Source organism: Tamandua tetradactyla, chromosome 1, assembly GCF_023851605.1.
Source record: "Tamandua tetradactyla isolate mTamTet1 chromosome 1, mTamTet1.pri, whole genome shotgun sequence".
NCBI classification, from domain to species: Eukaryota; Metazoa; Chordata; class Mammalia; order Pilosa; family Myrmecophagidae; genus Tamandua; species Tamandua tetradactyla.
In genome coordinates this window covers 191,432,636-191,452,373 of record NC_135327.1, presented here as the reverse complement: position 1 = coordinate 191,452,373, position 19,738 = coordinate 191,432,636, and the positions used below count along the sequence as shown (strand labels likewise).

The following is a 19,738-nucleotide window of genomic DNA, read 5'->3' as shown; positions in this document are numbered from 1 at the left end:
AGGTTCACGTACCATTGGCTCATGTCCACAGAAACAGAACTATCTGCCTTCACCTGACCAAGTTGACAACTGGGAAATTAAGGAATTTAAGGAAAAACTAAGCTCTTCTAAAGTGCACCTGTAACCTTTAAAGTTGATGTCTAGAGAAAGACCATGTTTTCCCAAAAATCATCTCTTTCTGTAATGAGATAAAAATATAAAGGTAAACGGGCCACATTTATGAGTTATGACACGTCTTAGTGTTTTAATAAGATTGCCAAAATATATTTAAAACACACAAACCACTGCTTTCAATAAAATAATATGTTTACAGTAGGATAACTTTTATGCTACAGATAAATCTGTTTTATTAATTCACTGAACAAATACCTAATGAGTACCTTTGGTATGTTAGATACTATGATGTACATTAGTATACTGAACTGAGCAAAACCAAAAGTTGTTCCTGCTCTCCTGTAGTTTTTAATTTCATTGGCTACCTGATATACCTCACTTCTTATTCTGCTATAGATAGCACCCTAAATCCAAAGACAATTTTGGGAGTTTTTTAACTTTTAATTTCCTGTCTGCAGACTAAACAATCATGGTCATTTATCCTTTTCCTTGTAGTTCTACAATATGGAAACTAAGATATGTACAATCATTTATCTTCTGAGCAAAAGAAGAAAAAAAGCTTAGATAAAAAGCAACATTTTGAGGAATGGTAATTCTTTTTTCTTAAATTAAAAGCAAGAAATTTATTAAATTAGACATTTTGTGAAGGATGGAAATCTGATTGGGAATGACAAGATATATAAATACATGAATAGAGAATCTCATTGTTTTTTTAAAAAAAAAATTTTACTACTCTAAACTATTTGTTATAAAAAGCTGTAGGCCAGGATGATAGATAATTGAAAACTTGGAAAAGAAATGCATCTACTTAAATGAATCCCCCAAACCCAATGTCCTGAGGTTACGCAACCATATGCAGATTTCTAAAATGTGCCCAAAGAGTGAGTTACAATTTTGGGTGCCACTTTATTAAGTAAAATTGGGCACTCATACAATTATCATATTCAAAGATAATAGCAACTGCTTAATTTTAAATATAGGAGTTGTTACAGAGATTAATTATCTTCCAGTGTTTATTTCCCCCCTTTTTCATATATCTAGACATTATGGTTGGGCCCTTGGTAACTTACAATCCCTTGCAGTTATGTGTGGCCAGATAAGTCCCAGCCATGAGGTGTCTCCTACATAAGCTTTGTTGAGACTTCTAGGAAGCGCCTTAAAGAAAGAGGAATAGCCTCTCTTTCTCTTTGGCCTAGAATTTGGAATTAACAGCTGGAGGCTAAAGAGCCCCCTGGGACCATAATGGGATGGGGATTGCAAAGCAGAAAGATTTCAGCAAAGGCTTTCTGACTCCGTGGAGAATGATAGCAGTTTTGAATCATCTACCTTCTGTCTTCTTTTCTGTAAGAAGAAAATAAATCTGTTACTAATTTCTGTCGTCTGTTGTCAGAGCTAACCTCATCCAAACAACAAATGCCATATTTGGTTCTATATTTAAAAATAAGGTGCTGCCTGTGATAGCACCTAATAAATATATGGCATTACCTGTGGTGGACATCAGGCAGTGCAGACTGAAATAAGCTGAGTCTTTGTTACATTGTGGCAAAATATTTGGTCATATTGTCAACTGCTGTTCCTTAGAAGGCAAACCAGGTACCAACAGGAAGCTTTAATGTTAGGAGAAAAGTTGGAGAAAATTTAAATGCTGATGTGTCATGTTGGTTCCTTCTTGCACTGTTTTCCGATAAATCATAGCATGATGAACTCAGTATAGAACTGGCCAGCTTTCAGGCTGAGATCAAAGTAAAACTGCTTTGATATTGTGCTTTCTTCTTATGTCAGAAATCTGCACTGCTAGAGAATGCCTGGTTGAAGAGATTGGAATAGTTAATATGTATAGTTATAAATATAAAATAACTGTACCCTAAACTGAAATGCAGTTGCTATAAGCCATAGCTACCAAGAGGTAGGCTTAGAAGGAATTAAGGCTGTAGCCCTGTCTTGGTTTTCCAGTTCTACTATAATAGACACCACAGAACTAATTGGCTTAAGCAACAGGAATTTACTGACCCTCAGTTTTGATGTTATACTTTTTTTTTATGTAGGCAGGCTCCAGGAATCAAACCCAGGTCTCGGCTTGGAAGGTGAGAACTTTGCCACTGAGCCACCATTACACTGCCCTGACTCTCAGTTTTGGAGACTAAAAGTCCAAAATCAAGGTATGGGCAGGCCATGCTTTCTCCTAAGTCTGTAGTGGTCTGGTGGTAGCTTGCTGGAAGTTTGTGACTCATTTTCTAGCCCTGCCATGTGGTCATCTGTCTCCTACTGCTGCTGTGTACAATATCCTCTGCTTATAAGGTCTCCAGCCACATGAGACCCACGTTGATGCAGTTGGCCTCATCTTACCAGGATCTTCAAGGATCATATGCACAGTTGAGATGCAGCCAACTCATCCAGAGATGGATGCAGCCAGAAGATGGGAACTAAGACTTGGACATATCTTTGTGGGGGGCTGACTGAATCTACAGGCTGTCTTGGATAACTTTTAGTGAAAACTACTCTACCAGATCTTGGGAGACAATCCTGTGGCAGTAATCAGATTAAGAAGGTTGCCATCCAAGCAAGGGTTATTCTTTCTAAGGGTCTCAGATTTGTTTGCTATGTAATGCATTGCACAAATATTTGTTGAGTTCCTTCTGTATGTCAGATACAGTGATCTATTTTGGTATACAGGGATGAACAAAATCAAGGGTAGTTCCTGGACTCATGGAGCTTACGATCTAGTTGGCCACCTGATACACTTGACTATAAATTAAAAGGAGGAGGAGAAGATAGCATTATGTTGAAAGGGAGGGTATTAGCAGATTCTCTTGAAAGAAGAGCTGATCAATGTACCTCCCTTGGGAATTGGCAGAATATAGTGGTAAGTAATTAAAAGTACAGAGTCCCCACACTTAAAAGCTATGTCAAGAACAGACATTTAGACATGGTCACTTGTACCTAGAATCAACTAGAAGAAAGAATAGGTGCCCACAAAGTTTCTAAGGGAATTATGTTGTCAAGGAAACCAAAAGCATGATCTTTAGAAATCTGTGCCGACTCACTGACTAAAATAATCTCAAGGAAGCCACACTTATAGTAGCAAGATGTCAGCTATGAAAGCATGCAGCCCCAGAGAAGGGCATAATCTGATTGCCCTTCCAAATATGCCCCTGTAGGACAATAGATCTGGTAGGACATTTCAGAAAGTAAAACTTTGGATCATGGAGTGTCCTAAACATCTTCCTGGAGGTGTTCTGAAAGTGAGGAGGTCCTCTTCCCTCTTTCTGTTCTTCCTTTCTACTATCTGGAATGCAGATGTGATGGCTGGAGCTTAAGAACATATGTTAGGCTGTGAGGTAGAAGTAATGTGCTAAGGTTAGTAGAACAAGTAGATAGAACAGGACTGTCAATTTACAATAGCACATCACCTATTTTTGAAAATAAAGATCTATTGGAACACAGCCACAGCCATTTGTTTACATATTATCTATGGCTGATTTGGTACCATACAGCAGAATTGAGTACTTGTAACAGGAATTTATTTTTTTTCCTCTTTATCTTCATAGTTAATATTGTTATTGCTATAGTATTTCCAATATAGGAATTACAAGTTTAACATTACTTAGCAAATGGAAAACTGACAATATTTTTAACTGATTTTTGCCGTTAGACACTTCAACATATCCTCAGATATGAACTTTCCTGGCAATGGCAACACATATATATAGAGAGAGAGAAAGTGCTTTAAAGAGTGAAGTATGACTGACTAAAAATACTGAAATTCTTGATATAATAAGAAGTCTTTTATTAAACCTGACACATAATGTTTGTGGAAGTCCTGTGAAGGAAAGCAGAATTTGTCCACCAAAGAGCAAGGTACAACTTTTGTTACAGGAATAAATCATTAGCAATTCTAAATAATAAAAATAGATTTAAGCAAAAGAGTTATGCTAAAAATTTCCATTTTATCCATTCATATGTTTAAAAATAATCTTGAATAATTTAATTATCTCCTTCCTATTCCTTCATCTAGTGCCTTATTTTCTAGCAAGTGAGACTCTTCTCTATAATTGAAAAAAAAAAAAAAAACACTTTTCTAAAGAAAACATTTTTTTTATTCTCTTGATAAAAGTTTAAAATGCTATATGGATCTTTCCCAAGTAGTTTTCACTTATTTTTTCTAGTGCTATGGAAGTGTTTGTCTTCTATGACTATACAATTTATACCTGGGTACAGCAAAAATACTAATATAAAGGAATGAAGAACACAACTTATATTTAATCTCTTTACCCAGAGACAGTCATTGTTGAAATTCTGCTCCCTTTTCTTCTTTGTGAAAAGGAGAAATGGAAGGGAAAGGACAGGAATGTACAAGAAGACAAGGGAAGGTAAGAGAAGGGAGGGGCAAGAGAAAGAAAATAAAAAGAAAACAAGGGACTGAAGGTGAAAAAAAGGAAGAAGGAAGGGAGGGAAGAATGGAGGGAGGGAGGGGAATGTATAAGCTGCTTTGAAGTTTAGAGTACAGTGAGATAGGCAGACATTAAATCAGCAATCCCACTAATTAATACACCGTTTTAATCCATTTTATGGTCTTGAGCAAAAGCAACACAATCTTAACAGAGCACAAAACAAAAGAACCTTAGCACAGCCAAGGGCTAGGGCTAAGGGGAGCTTCCCCTGAAGGAGTGTTGCTTAAGGTGAGATTTGAAAAGGAATTAACTCCTCATCCTGGACTGAAGAACGGTCCTGGCAGAGGAAATGGAATGTGCAAAATCCTGTGATAGGAGAGAACCAGCACTCCAGGAACTCAAAGGAGGTTGATACAGTGGTGGAGGCGGGGAAGATTGATATTATCAGATGGAATGCAGATTGGAAGGGGTCTAGAATGGACTGGAATCATCAGTGGACAAATCAGTAAACTATTATGGTAGGGCTGGAGTGAGTATTTGGTGGCCTGGTTCCAATGGTGACAGTAAATTAAGTGAGAAGTAGATGGCTTATACAACTATTCATAAATTAAATGGATAGGATAGTTAGATGAAAGGTTAGATAGGCTGGATGAAGAAAAAAAAATTCAAGAAAGACTAATGCAATCCATTACTAAAACTGAATGGAGAGTAATAGCATGTTCATTGATATAGAAAGCACTGGAAAGTCAGATTTAGGAGAAAGAAATTCATATTATATGCAATTATTTATCCTCATTTTAATAAATCCATGTCATTAGCATTTTCCCATATCATTCACTATTATTCAAAATCATGACTTTTAGTGGCTGCATAATACTCCATCCTATAGGCTTGTCGCAATATCTTTATCATTATTATTGTTGTTCATTTAGGTGACAGGTTATTGATGACTGTATTTAAGGTTGCAATGCATATTCTTGCATATAACTACTTGATTCTGCAGTTGTACAATAGGATTGACTCTCATTATTTCCACTCACATCAAAATTGTATTAATCAAAACCTATAGAACGGTACACGGATAAATTTTACAGTACAGAATTACACCTTAATAAATTTGACTCAAAAAAGTGTTTGAGTGCTAACCTTACTGAAACCTCACTCACTCACCAGACTCTTGCCAATACTCCCTTTCATAAACATACATTAACATATATTTTTCTTGCTTAGTCTTTTAGAAGTAATTTTGGTTTGAGCATTTAAAAATATGTCTTTTTAATTACTATTCTAGTTTGCTAGCGGCCAGAATGCAATATACCAGAAACAGAATGGGGAATTTAATAAGTTGCTAGTTTACAGTTCTAAGGCTGAGAAAATGTCCCAATTACAAGTGTATAGAAATGTCCAGTCAAAGGCATCCAGGGAAGGATACCTTAGTTCAAGAAGGCCGATGAAGATCAGGGTTTCTCTCTCAAGTGGAAGGGCACATAGCGAACAGAGTCAGAGTTTCTCTCCCATCTGGAAAGGCACATGGTGAACACGGTCAGGGTTCCTCTGTCATCTGGAAGGGCACATGCTGAACATGGTGTCATCTGCTAGCTTCTTCTCCTGGCTTCTTGTTTCATGAGGCTCCCCAGGAAGCATTTTTCTTCTTCATCTCCAAAGGTCACTGGCTGGTAGAGTCTGCTTCTCGTGGCTCTGTTATTCTGCTGTGCTCTCTCTGAATTTCTCTCTGAATTTCTTTCATGCTCCAAAATTCCAGAAACTAATCAAGATCCACCCAAATAGGTGGAGACACACCTCCAGCTAATCCATCTTAACAACCCACTCTTGATTAAATCATATCTCCAGGAAGATGATCTAATTACAGTTTCAAACATACAATAATGAATAGGAATTAGAAGAAATGCTGCCTTTACAAAATGGGATTAGGATTAAAACATGGTTTTTCCAGGGTACATACATTACTTCAAACCAGTACAATTACAAAGCAAAATTATACAGCAGTTATGGCAGTAATATTAAAAATGCTAGGTTGAAAAAAAAAGTACTAGGCTCAAGTTAGAAGATGAGGTGGATTCCAGAGTAGTACTTCATGCCAGTTTACATATTAGTGCTTAGTAATTTTATGATGCAGGGTATGTTAATTTCTTGGAACCTTGCTTCCTTATTGGCAAAAAAGATAAAAATGCATATTTGATAAGGCATTCAGAATGATTAAGTGAATACCATATGTGAAAATGCCTGTCAGAGGGAAGATGTAATTAACAGCTTGTTGATTTTTTATCAACTAGATTGTGAACACCTTGAGGACAGGTCCTTTTCCTTAGCTCCCTCCTCCAAACACAACGTCCAGAATAGTGATTTTTTTTTAAGCTTCAGTAAACAGAAGAACCATGTAGAGAATTTTTAACAAAAAGGGAGAATTTGTAAAAATCCATGTTCAAGGTTCTGATTCTAAAGTTTGGAGAATCGGGTAATAACATGCACCCTTGCTTATTCTGGTACAGTAAGAAAAGTTTAATAAAAATGCTTATTGAATGAAACCAATATTACTGTTTGGTGCCAAAATTATTTTTTAAAATACTAATGTATGCTTTACTGTCTGAAATTTTTTTTCTCTGTTTTAACAAGTAGCCAAACCATATGAAATTCCTCATCTTGGGGCATTTTTCCAAGGTGGAGAACAAAACAAGTTAAAAGTGTAAATACATTGTCCCCTGCTGTTGTCTTAAATTCTAAGTCTTCTGGTGAGATGTCTTGGGTATCCTAAAAATTGAGAGACAAGAGAGGGTGGGTGCCATGGTCAGGTTCATGTGTCAACGTGGCCAAGTGTTGGTACCTGTTTGGTTGGGCAAGTGCTGGCCTGTCTATTGCAATTAGGACATTTCATAGAATTAAATCATGATCATGTCAGCTGCATCCACAGCTGATTCCACTTTAATAAGCCAAGGGAAGTGTCTTCTGCAATGAGTGATGCTCAATCTAATCACTGGAAGCCTTTTAAGAAGGATTCGGAAGTAACAGGCTCTCTTCCTGCTTCGGCTGGCGAGCCTCTCCTGTGGAGTTCATCCAGACCCTCCATCGGAATCGTCAACTTCACAGCCTGCCCTGAGGATTTTGGACTCTGCGTTCCCATGGTCATGTGAGACACTTTTATAAATTTTATATTTACGAGAGTTCCCTGTTGATTCTATTTCTCTAGATAACCCTAACTAATACAGTGGGCATAGAAAATAGCCAGAAAGAATGAAAAATATCATCTGAGTCTGGGAAGAAGCAAGATGTGTGTGGTTGAAATTTACCTGGCTGACACCTTGCAGTACCTGGGGAAGAAGTGAGAACACCAAACATCCAGGCTTCCAATCTCAGCAGAGATCTCCAACCCATCTACATGTGAGCGAAGACTTCCTCAGACTTGAAAAGGCAAGGTGGTCTTGGATCATGAGGATAATCAGTCATGATCTATATTGCCAGGCCATTGGGACCCTTCTCCCACATTTAGCATTTTATGAGCTGCCAGAGTGTTACAGCTTGAGATTGAGACTGCTGGGGACATCATAGACATAAATTGAGTGGCCATCTCCCAGTCCTTGCCTAACCTTTGCCTCTTCTTCTAGCATATGAAGATATTTCATTCTGTTTCCATTACATAATCCAGGGGAGATGTTAAGTCTTCTGACGAAGCCCAACCAGACTTCAAATCTGGAAATCAAGAACAAGTAGCCCAACTGCCAATTAAGGCGGGGATTGTCCATGGTAGGGCTCCTTCCCCCCAGGGTGGCTAAATACCACACTCAAACAACATAGGCTGGTCTCTCTTCTCTGATGTGTAGTACAGCGCGCAGAGCTACCAATCACAACCTGAGCAGTGTGGCCTTCCCTGAAGACAGGCCATGATAGGAACTCTTCCCTAGCTCTTTGGACTCTCTGTGCTGTATAAGTAATAAAGTGGTCATTTGCTGAAAGTTTCTGTGACTACTGAGTCTGTGTTCCCATGAAGTACTGTGTTCCCATGAAGTATGGTGTTCCCATGAAGTACTGCATTGAAAATCTCTCCACGTGATGTATCTGAACCAGAGATGCCTGGGGTTGAATTTTACCACAGCCTAGAGAATGGGTCTTGCTATCAAAACTTAAGCTAATGTGGGAAACTAAGGAGTCTGGCACAACTGACTTAACAGACCTAAGGTTCACAGTCATTACACTGATTCCTATTTCTGATTCTAACATGATCAACACAACTTTTTCAGTTTCATGTACCTTGTTTTGTTTTTAGGGTAAGCTAACTTGGATTTCATCTCATCCATGGGTATTAATGGAAGATTTTCCTTTTGAAATTCAACCATGTAAAACTTTGCTTTGTTTTTATTAACGAAATCTTATGAAAATACACTTTCATTTCCCTATTACTTACTCCCCCAGCCAGCCCCCTCAGCATGCTAGAGAACAGCATTTTATTAAACTCTAGAAATTGTTCTTTTATAGACAAGAAACATCTTTGCTTCTTCCTTAATTTTTCCTTTTGAATTTCTAACTTTCCACTTGATGACATTAGCCTCACATCATAACAGTATTTTATTACTTTCTAAGGTTCTCTCTTTCAAACCTCACCTCCAAATTTTGGGATCTAGGATTTATAATAACAGAATCTTATGAAACTTTCTTTTCCTCTTGCATTCTGATACCCAAATCATAACCTAAATTAGGGTTTCTCAAAATATGGAAAAGACAACAGGCAATGAAATCACATAGGAAACAGTCTGGCAATTCTTCAAAATGTTAAACATAGAATTACTATACGAGCCAGCAATTCCATGCCTATGTGGAATCTAAGAGAAGCAAATATATATATTTTGAATATATATATATACACCCATACAAAAAAGTTATACATGGATATTCACAGCTGCAATATTCGTAATAGCCCCAAAGTAGAAACAACGCAAAGGTCCATTAACTAATAAATGGATAAATAAACTGCTAACATCCATGCAATACAATATTATTGCGCAATAAAAAACAATAAAGTGCTGATACATACTACAATTGAATAATCCTTGGAAACCATTATGTTGATTGAAAGAAGCTAGTCACAAAAACCACATATTGTATGATCCCATTTATATTAAATGTACAGGATAGTCAAATGCACAGAGGTAGAAAGCAAATTAGTGGTTACCTTGGGGGTTGGTAGAATTAGGAGTAGCTCCAATGGGTACAGGATTTCTATTTGGGTAATGAAAACATCCTAAAATTAGAATGTGGTGATGGATACACAACTCTGTGAGTATATTAAAAACCACTGAATTGTACACTTTTAAGTGATGAGTTTTATATTATGTGAATCATATTCCAGTGAAGTGGTTCAAAAAAGGAGGAAATCACTTACTTGGTCCTACTTCATACCTACAAGATCACATTTTTACCAACTATGCAGCTCAAGACTGTATTTTTTAAAGCACTCCAGAAGATTCTCAGGCACATTAAAGCGTGAGAGCTTGTTTTAAAACATGTATTCTCTTGGGAAATACACAAAATCTCTGCCTGTTGGTTTTGAATCAATGGTTAATGTTTGCACTAGCCTAGTAAGTAGTTGAGTTATACTCCTACTTCTTTTAAGCTACTACACAGTAGGCTTTACCTTCCTGCCTCATTAGGTCTGATAGATTGCATTTCCACCCTAAAACTCAACTGAGGGAAGATGGTAGAATAGGATTGGCTGAATCCACCCCCTGACCCCACACCTTACACCATGGAACAACAGGTGAAAGAACAGAAAATTACTGGGACAGTGGTTCTCAGGGTAGGAGTGACCAGAGAGGGACTACCACATTATATAGGAGGGCATGGATGGACAAGCAGAGAAATCACAATTGAGAGGATAGAGTGAGTTTACTCAGTTGTCACTGCTCCTGAGGCAGGCTGCAAAATGCAGGCTGGAGTGAGTGCAGAAGGAATGGCACTCTCCCACACTCCCACATCCATACCAGCTTGAGAGATCTTCCCTCTCAGCATAGTAGTGGGGAGCTCCCCTGTTGGAACCCAGATGCCAGCAGTCTCGGTTTACATTCACACAGATTGGGCACAGTACCTGCCCCCAATCCCTGAGGCAGGCACCTGGTTTTGGTGGGGACTGAGGGTCCCTCCCCCTGGGAGGAGAGAGGGTACAGAACAGAGCTGATCTGACAACTAGTTGGCAAAAGAGGCATTTTGGGTCCTGCTACTTCTGTCCTTTATCCACCAAGGCCTGGAGCACTCATGGTGCCCACAAGCAAAGAGGTGAGTGAGGGAGTCAGCCATGTCGCCAGGCACTCCCGGGCTGGGTGTGGACAGGGGAACCTGACTCTCAGCATCACAACCCAAGGTTATTCCATGCAGGTGCTGGGCCACCTGATGCAGTCAGGGAGAGGTGGGCCTGTGGGGAAGAGGTGGCCCAAGGGCCCCATCTGCTGATCTGTCAGGGAACCTGCACTCTGGCAATTTGCCTTTCTCCCCCTCTTCCCTCCCCCCCCCAACCCCCTGACGGGCAGACACAGGGAATCGAACCTGGGCCTCCCACATGGCAGGAGAGAATTCTGCCACTGAGCCACCATTGTGCTGCCCGTCCTAACTTTTAACAGATCTTCAATTAGAGTGAATATGATTGAAAGGGGTTGTTTAAAGCCATGTGTCTCACCAATTAATATAAGTTCTTGCATGAACCACTTCAAAATTATGACACTTGTACAAAGTTAATAATTGAGGGATATATAGGAAAAACTACCAATTGCATGCTATGGACTACATTTAACAGGAATATGTCACTAGTACCACAACAACACTAGAGGTAAATACTCGGGAGCGGGATAAGAGTTAAGATAAGTTTGGTATTTTCTCTTTGGTGTGAGGATGTCTGTTACTTTTCTCTTTGGAGCAATGAAAACTCTCAAAAATTGAGAGTGCTGATTGTACAACTAAGTGAAAATACTGTGAGATATATTTTGGAGGGAATATATCTATGTGAATATATCTCAACAAATTCTGCAGATTCAAAATGAATAAATAAAAAAATAAACAGAAAAAAAAAAGCCCAACTGAAATTTCTCCTCCTTTTGATCTTTCACAATTTTTTTTTCCACATGTAACATAAACTACATATTTTTTAGGAGCCATTCCTTGCTTTACTTTTCTTTCGTGCCCCCTAAAACATTTTTTTTTGAAAGATTAAATCTAAAACCATGCATACATACCGAACTCTGGAATTACATCACTTCATTTGCCTCATAGCCCACAGATAACAGGAAAAGGTCTGACGGTATTAAAAGATTTTGTTTTATTCCTCATTTTCTGAGGCATCTACCTTCTTTCCCTAATAATACTAACACAGTCTACTGCTGGCAGAGAACATCTTCATTCAATGATTATATTTGCAGACTGTGTGGTCTAACAAGGATCTGTGAAAGCCGGAAAGTTCTCTCTTCTAACCTCAGGCTTCTGTGAAATAAGAGGTGGTAGATTTCTTGTTTGTTACAGATTAGGTTTGTTAGGGGAATGGTAGTGTAGAATCTTTGGCACTAATTATATTTAACTGTAGTGAAGGGAGATCAGAGGACCCAGAAGATATTGGAGAGGCTTAGAGGCTTTTTATAGGAAAGGGAATGGAAACTATGCCACTTCAGAGACAAATGTTGAAATAGGATGACTTAAAGGTTAAAAGAAGGTCTTTGGCCTAAATTTCCTCATCCCACAACCCACCCATGACTAAACAGATTCAAAATTTTACCATTCGAAATTCAACTTTTTTAAGGTCACGGCCTACCTGATTCCTTATCACTATGAAATTCAACTGGATAGTCGTTAATACCTTAATATGAGGATAGCTAGGGGCTGAAATGGGCAAATGGGGACCCAAAGCGGACAGCGGAATTTTGCCACGCGTCCAAAAAATGTGGGAGTTTAGCAAAGGCTCTATTTGTTTATTTCATCTGTAAACCTGCCAAGAAAAAACTAAGTGTACTTTTAAGCGAGTGTGTTAACGTTTCTTAAAATTTCAACTAAGAAAATAACCAGCACATTAGAGAGATTTTGCTTCCTAGGTCAAAGGGAGGCATTTACATAAAAACCATTGACTGGGTAGTGCGATGGTGGCTCAGTGGCAGAGTTCTCGCCTGCCATGCCGGAGACCCAGGTTTGATTCCTGGTGCCTGCCCATGCAAAAAAAAAAAATATATATATATATTGACAATTGACTGCCTAAAAGAAAATAAAGCACATAGGCAAACAAAATAAACTATAATAGATCAGCACCGGATTCCATTTTGAGTTGGTTTCTGCACAGATGAGAATATATATATATATATATATATATATATATATACACACACACACACACAATTTAGATGGGAATACTTTTAAATTTTTGGCAATTGTTTAAAATAAGTACTCTAATACCTCTTCTCCTATTTGTGCTGTCACAGAGAAATCAGGAATCTAAGCAGAAATACTAACTTTAATGGGAAAAAATTCCCATACTCTCTAGGAATTTGCAAAGAAGGGTCATAAACTTTCTAAAACTATTATTTGGTTTCTTTTGTATAATTATCAAATGACTTATGATGGCCATGGGGGAGGAGGGCTCTCTGTTCCAAACTGAGGTTCAGAATTGCATGATCTAATCAGGGCGCACAGAGGCTCTCCTGGCAAGGCTATCCTCCCCCAGACTGCTCCCTGCCAATGCTGGTTAGGGCAGGCGTGTCTCAGTCAGTTCATTTCTGTCTGATGTGGAATTCCTTTCCAACAAATTTTTGCTGGGAAACTGTGATAAATATTGTCTCACAACTATTCTATAATCTTATCAGCCAGTCTCTTTTTCCTCCATCTCTCCTAAAACAGATGTAAAACAATTTCCTGCTCTTTTACCTCTTTACCCTTCAGAAGCATTTTGTCCAATAAATCTCCTCAATGTGACATTCCATCTTGACCTCTACTTCTGAATGGACACATTACTGATTTATAAAGTGCATTAATTTACAGCTCTCTTTTCTTTCTTTCCTTCCTTCCTCCCTCCCTTCTTTCTTTCTTGCTCTTTTCTTTCTTTCTTGTTCTTTTTCTCTCTCTTGAATAAAGCATTATAAAATCAACTGGATTGATAAATAACCTGTAGAAATATTAATGTTCTCAAATAATAACTTAGCATAGCTCACATATCTGCATGATCACATATCTGATATACATATGTGTCAATGGAGTTTTAAAATCTGACTTTTTTTTTCATATGAAGAGCATTTTAGCACAGGTTACTTCTAAAAGATACACACACAGAAAGTATATTCACTTTACATATTTGTAGGATATTCTATACTTCCAATCTGAGATCATTATATCCCTTAGTCTAGTAATTTAAAAGTAGCAGAATTACTATAAAGAGAAAAGGAAGTGGAGGATGCCAGTAATAATCTTTCACAGGGTTAAGCCAGTTCTTGCAAGTCAAAGGGTTTTTGTAATTTCATGATTTTTTTCTTTGAAAACTAGTTACAAACAAATTCCATCTCAAGTTTGAATATTCCCCAAGCAACTCAATCATAAGAAAAAAGCAAAGTGAGATATCAGAATAATTGTAATTACACTTAGGCCAAATCATGGCTTTAATAAAATTTTTACTTCTGGGATATGTAAAACTGGTTTTTGGAATCTTGGGCTACATAATTAATTCTTTCCTATCTCCAAACAGAAAAACAATTTCTGATGAGGTTAATGTATTCATTTTCATTCCTTCTCTTTACTCTTTGCTTTTATGCATATAATTGGAAAACAAACTAAAGGTTCTTTGGGGAGTGCATTGAAAAAGAAATGTATTGTTCCTTTTCAAATCTCTCATAATTGAAAGAGATGGCTTAAAAATTAATTCTTAAAAAGTGAGATAAAATTTGAATAGAATAGCAAATATTGATCTAAATATTTTCAGGAGAATTTGCCTGTTTATGTTCAATCAAATCTGGTTTAAGAAATGAATAGAAAGAGTTTCAAAGTTTAATCATTACAGTTAAGAGAAGATTAACTGTTGTCTAAAAGAAGAACAATCTCATATAATATCGGGCTAGTATGAGCATGAATAAAAATATGTAAACAAAAAGTTAATTGATGGGCTCAAAAGCAGTAATAGAAAAATGAATTCCAATAATATACAATGTCATCCAATCAAAACCAATTTATTACAATTTACAGAAATGTTAAGGTTCTAAGTTGTGATTTTTTCTCTTTTCTCATTCTGAAGTTCAATAAATTACTTATAAGTTTGTCAGAAAAAGTTGACTTTAGCCTTTAATACTAAATTAGTATTTCACACAAAGGCATAGGACACACAGTGAGATGAGATATTCAGGTATTTTAATATTAATCAATGATGTTCAGCTCTATATAAATGTAGATGATGATTACCTTTCATTCTATTTTTGAAAAGACAGTACTTATTTTTCCCTTTTCTCCAGTAAGTATAGCCGGAACATAGATGGAACAAAGACTCGGTGGAGAAGACTACAATAGGTCCTGCATTTCAAGTTGTGAGTGTATAGGACGTTATATGAGAACTAAATGTTAAAAGGCCGGTGATTTTATAACAGTTTCTTGCCATGGTCAGGGTTCTTCACTTGCGTATTTCTGAAAGACAAGTTGGCTTCCACATTGGAAATGATTGGAATTTTAATTTACCAAAGCAGTTTTAAGTCAGTAGATTCCTGACCCTTGGTGTATGCAGAAAAAAACAAACAAACAAAAAAAACAGAGCATTTGGCTAAGACACCAGACAGGAGGTATGGGAACTGATTCAGAACCCATCCAGGCAAACCAGGGGAGAGAGCTTGCAGGAAACTGTGAAAGTGTGAGGGGTTCAGTGGAGGAGAATTGATTGGTTACTGCATGTTCAACAACCGTAGTTTTAGGATGTACAGGTATGAAGCAACTTTCAGGAAAGCACTGCTGAGTGAACCCCAAAGCGTAGAAGAAGGAGAAAGTCTGAAATAATGGAAAGGGTAGGCATGGGGCTTTGTGTCAGGGAGACTGGTATTGTCCTTGACTCCTATTCTCTCACACCCATGTCCCATCTGTGAGTAAATTCCTGTTGACAGAATCTCCAAATATATGCCCAGAATCAGCCACAATCTGCTACAATCTGGTCTATTTTTCTTTGAATGGATGATTGCAAGAGTCTCCACTGCTGTTCCTCATTTAATTACTGTCTTTTTTTAAAAAAACAGCAGGCTGAGAGACAATTTAAAATGTAATTTAGATTATGCCATTCACCTGGTCTAACCTTCAAATGGCTTTCACTCTCAATCAGTAAAAGACTGTTTACAGCTGAGCCTCTGGTATCTTTCTGAGTGTTCATTTTCCTCCAGCTATGCTGAACTTCTATCCTCAAAGACTCAGTGCACCCACTAGCCACTTATCTTTTTACCATTTGCTCTTCCCTCTATCAGAGATGGTTTTCTCCCGTATATTTTTAATGTGTTTCCTCCCCTCCTTGATGTTCTATGTCCAAATGCCACCTTCTCCATTGGGACTTTCTCTGGCCATCTTAGTTGAAAGGACAATCCTCAACTCCCCCAAAACTTCTTATTCCTTTCTCTGATTTACTTTTTTTCAAGATGGATTTATTTTAGCAATTTATTTATTATTGATAGTGGGACTTAATCTGAAATGAAAGATTTCTTTTTCTGATTTGTTTACTGTTATAGCATAAATAATAATGCCAGGTCCTCAGGGGGAAAAAAAGGAAATGGAATGTGCTTGATTCCTGGCTCTCCTACTGTTCATCCATTTAGATAATGAATAACTAAATAATGAATTGTGATCTAATACACAATTATTTTATCTTCCAAACCGTGCAAAGTTCTATCTTCACAAACATTATGATGGAATATCTGTGACTCTTCTAAACTAGCACCATGAGAATCCCTTATTTAAATGTTTGAGTTTTTTTTTTTTTTTGGAGGGATATGGGGCATAAGCTGACACTCTAAGTAAGGGCAAGAAGTCCTTTAATCATTAAACTTGTGTATGTAATCATTAAATTTATCCATAAGGGAATGTGGGTTAATTTATTAAGTGAATTCATATACACTGAGAACATATGTGTTAGATGTTTTTTTCTGAATACTTGATATACATCAGAAAACAAAAAGATAATACTCTTGACCTTTTAGTACTTCCATTCTAGGAAGATTCTGACAATAAGCAATACATATAATAAATAATAAAGCTTGTAGAATGTTAGAAAGTGATTAAATCCTCTGGCCCAAGATGAGGAGAAAGTGGAGCAGAACCAGAGGGATGAGATGGGCTGGGGCTGGGGCTGGGGCTAGAGTTGAGGCTGGGGCTGGGGCTGGGGCTGGGGCCTGGGGCTGGGGCTGGGGTCTGGGCCTGGGGCCGGGGCTGGGGCCGGGGCCGAGGCGGGGGCTGGGGCTGGGGCCGGAGCAGCTGGAGCTGGAGTAAAGGGCTAGGGCAGTTCTTCTGGACAAGCAGAGAGTTGGTCTTTGAGGGAGAAAGAGCTCACAGCATAGAAATATACAGGAAGAGGAAACTAGAGAGGAGTCCAAAACCTAACCCAAATCCCTGAAAATGGAAGGGTCTAGAAAAAGAGATATAGTGGCTGAAAGAAAATCATTGTTTACATGAAACAAAGTCATAGCAGGGATGATCTGTGGAGAAGCATAAGGCCACCTTTGGGGTTATGGATACAATTTAAAATGGAACTGTGGTGCTGGTTGTACTACTGTATAATTTTATAAAACTTGCTCAAATGTAACTTAGACCTTACAGCCTTAAAAGACAGATAGGGAACAGCAGAAGAGATAACACTAGGAAGTATAAAATAAAAATAAAGGAAACCGAAAAATAAGTTATAGAAGATTTGCAAATTATTATTAGAAACTAACATAGCTAATTCTGGTATTCCTTAAACCAGATACAAAACCAGCTATCTTACATTTTTATTTATATAAAAGTACCTCAGGCTATTTTAGAGATAGTTCCTTAAAAGTGAGTACCGTCATAAATATTTATAAATTCCCCTGCATGGATCTTAGAGTAGACTTACATAAACTGCAGAACCATAGAAAATATGTAAAACTATAACCCTATAAAGTGAGTCATATGAAACTATGAGAGCAAAATCTCTAAGTTCCAGGAAGACAGGAATCAGGTCTTCTTTTTGGTCACTGTGATACTGTCAGCCTCTTGCACAATTTCTGACTTATAGTGGGGGCTCTATAATCTCTTTTACATATAAATAAACGCATCTGGATCTCAGTTGCATAACAGAAAACATGAAGGAAAACATCAGGACGTGTTCAGAAAGAAAGACCTAAAGATAACCAAGGGTTTAGAACGAAGGCCTAGAGAAGATAAGATTTGCTTTAATTTCAACTAGTAAAAAGAAAATTGAACATTGATCTAATAACAGTAAGAGTTTAAGTAGGACTGAGATTTTCAAGGCAATACATTTGTTTTCTTCTGAAGAAGCATCTACTGAAAACCCTCTATGTGCTGATAGCACACTGTGTTTATGTGTCAACTATAAAGAACTGTCTTACTGCCAGTAAGAGACTTTACATAAAGCTGTGGGATGCCAATGATATCCTCTTGAACTTTTCTTGTTTTCATATGAACAAATCTCTGGGAACACTTTGCTATATTTCTATTACTTCAAGCCCGTGTTCCACTGTTCAGTAGATCAGCATCATACAAAATTCCAAGATCAGTCCATTGTGACATCAAGATGGCTTAAATTATTCTTAACCACACCTTATGTTGAAAAGACCACTTAAACTCAGTGGATCGATAATGAGAGGAAAGCAACCTCGAGATTTTCTCTCCTTTTTATTGCATTCTTTCCCTGTACGGTTTATTTCCAGCATTGTAATTTACAGCTTTAGGCTTTATTACTGCCCTTTCTTTGGTAGTGGTAGCTTCCTACTGCACCTACAGATCAAGGTGAAATTCCTGTTCCTGAAGACTTCCAAGGTCAGTCAAAGCAATAGAGGTAGAAACTCTCCCCCTCAAGTACCCTCTGACCCCCCAGGGCTTGATGACTCCTAACCTTAATTGCATACTCTGGGCAATTCTCTTTTCTTTCCAAATGTTGGTTCTTTACACATGGGATGCTCTTTCATACTAATGATTCCTTCCCTTATCATTTGTATTTTCTTTTTCTAACTAAAGCTTTCTGATGTATCAGATGAATTTTAGCTTTCTTTTTGCAACTGTGGACATGGAATTCCCTCAGCAATATTTATTCCCGATCCCCTGGCAATTCTATACCTAGTCCTACACATACAAAATGGTATTCAGAAATTTGGCCAGTAGTGGTATTTTTTACTCAGTGCGCATAATATTTTTAATTGTGGTTGTTGTTGTTTGTTTGAATACTTCTACCCTCCAGTTAACCATATTTCCCAAATTTATGTTTGACTTTTAACTCCCAGGACTGTCATTCATTTATCTTACCGCCTGTTCTCTAACATAAATATTCTACTACAAATTCACTTATTCTTTTCCTGTCTTTATTCTGTTATTTCCAGTGTGGAAGCAAAAAAACATATAAGACTCATCTTTGAGAACATTTAATATGAAATTTAGAAACATGAATCTCCTTTAAGAAGTATGTTAAATTTTATTTACAGGGAGCAATGAAGTGAAACATTTAAATCTCAAAGAAGTCTCTTTAGGATTAACTTTTCAGACCACTGGAATGACGTGTCATGTCTTCTAATGCATCATTTGATAAAAACATCTTCTGTTCCATTTATTTTGAAGAGTGTTATAAGGGCCTAGAAAACAAACCCTTCTCCTGCCAACAACAGATGTCCTTATAGGTGTTACAACAGGGAAGCCAACTCTTCAGAGGCCTGAAAAGTGTATCCTAAACTGGATGCTGGCTGTGAGTTCCTTTAGTCATCCTGGTGCCAGAATGGCCAACTCTCAGCATTATCTGAGACACTGTTCATGACTAAGATATGGGAGAATTCGATCACTAAAGAAACTTTTAGGCACGCAGAGGTATGCAGGACTATTGGCATTTTTCCATAAGAAACAGCTAAGAAGCACAAGAAAGGTAAGAATGCTCCGATTTCCTTTCTTTTTAATCAGGAATGATATTAAATAGATATGTGTCTAGGTAGCTATTTAAAATACATTCTTTATTCCTATAAAGGCTTTAGTCCATACACTAGTAAGTTTAGATTTATAACTGGAAA

General features: G+C 37.5%; 1 protein-coding gene and 1 long non-coding RNA gene across 2 annotated transcripts in view; both read right to left on the bottom strand.

Annotated features, from left to right (window-relative positions):
• Positions 1-19,738, bottom strand: part of CNTNAP2 (contactin associated protein 2) — a 1,376,829-nt gene that overhangs the window by 1,060,468 nt on the left and 296,623 nt on the right. The gene's annotated exons all lie outside the window — the stretch shown is intronic.
• LOC143673766 (uncharacterized) lies at positions 814-18,209 on the bottom strand. The gene is made up of 3 exons (XR_013170625.1): positions 17,985-18,209; positions 1,600-1,919; positions 814-1,455 (listed from the first exon to the last, which is right to left on the bottom strand). It is a non-coding gene; the product is annotated as an uncharacterized LOC143673766 (long non-coding RNA).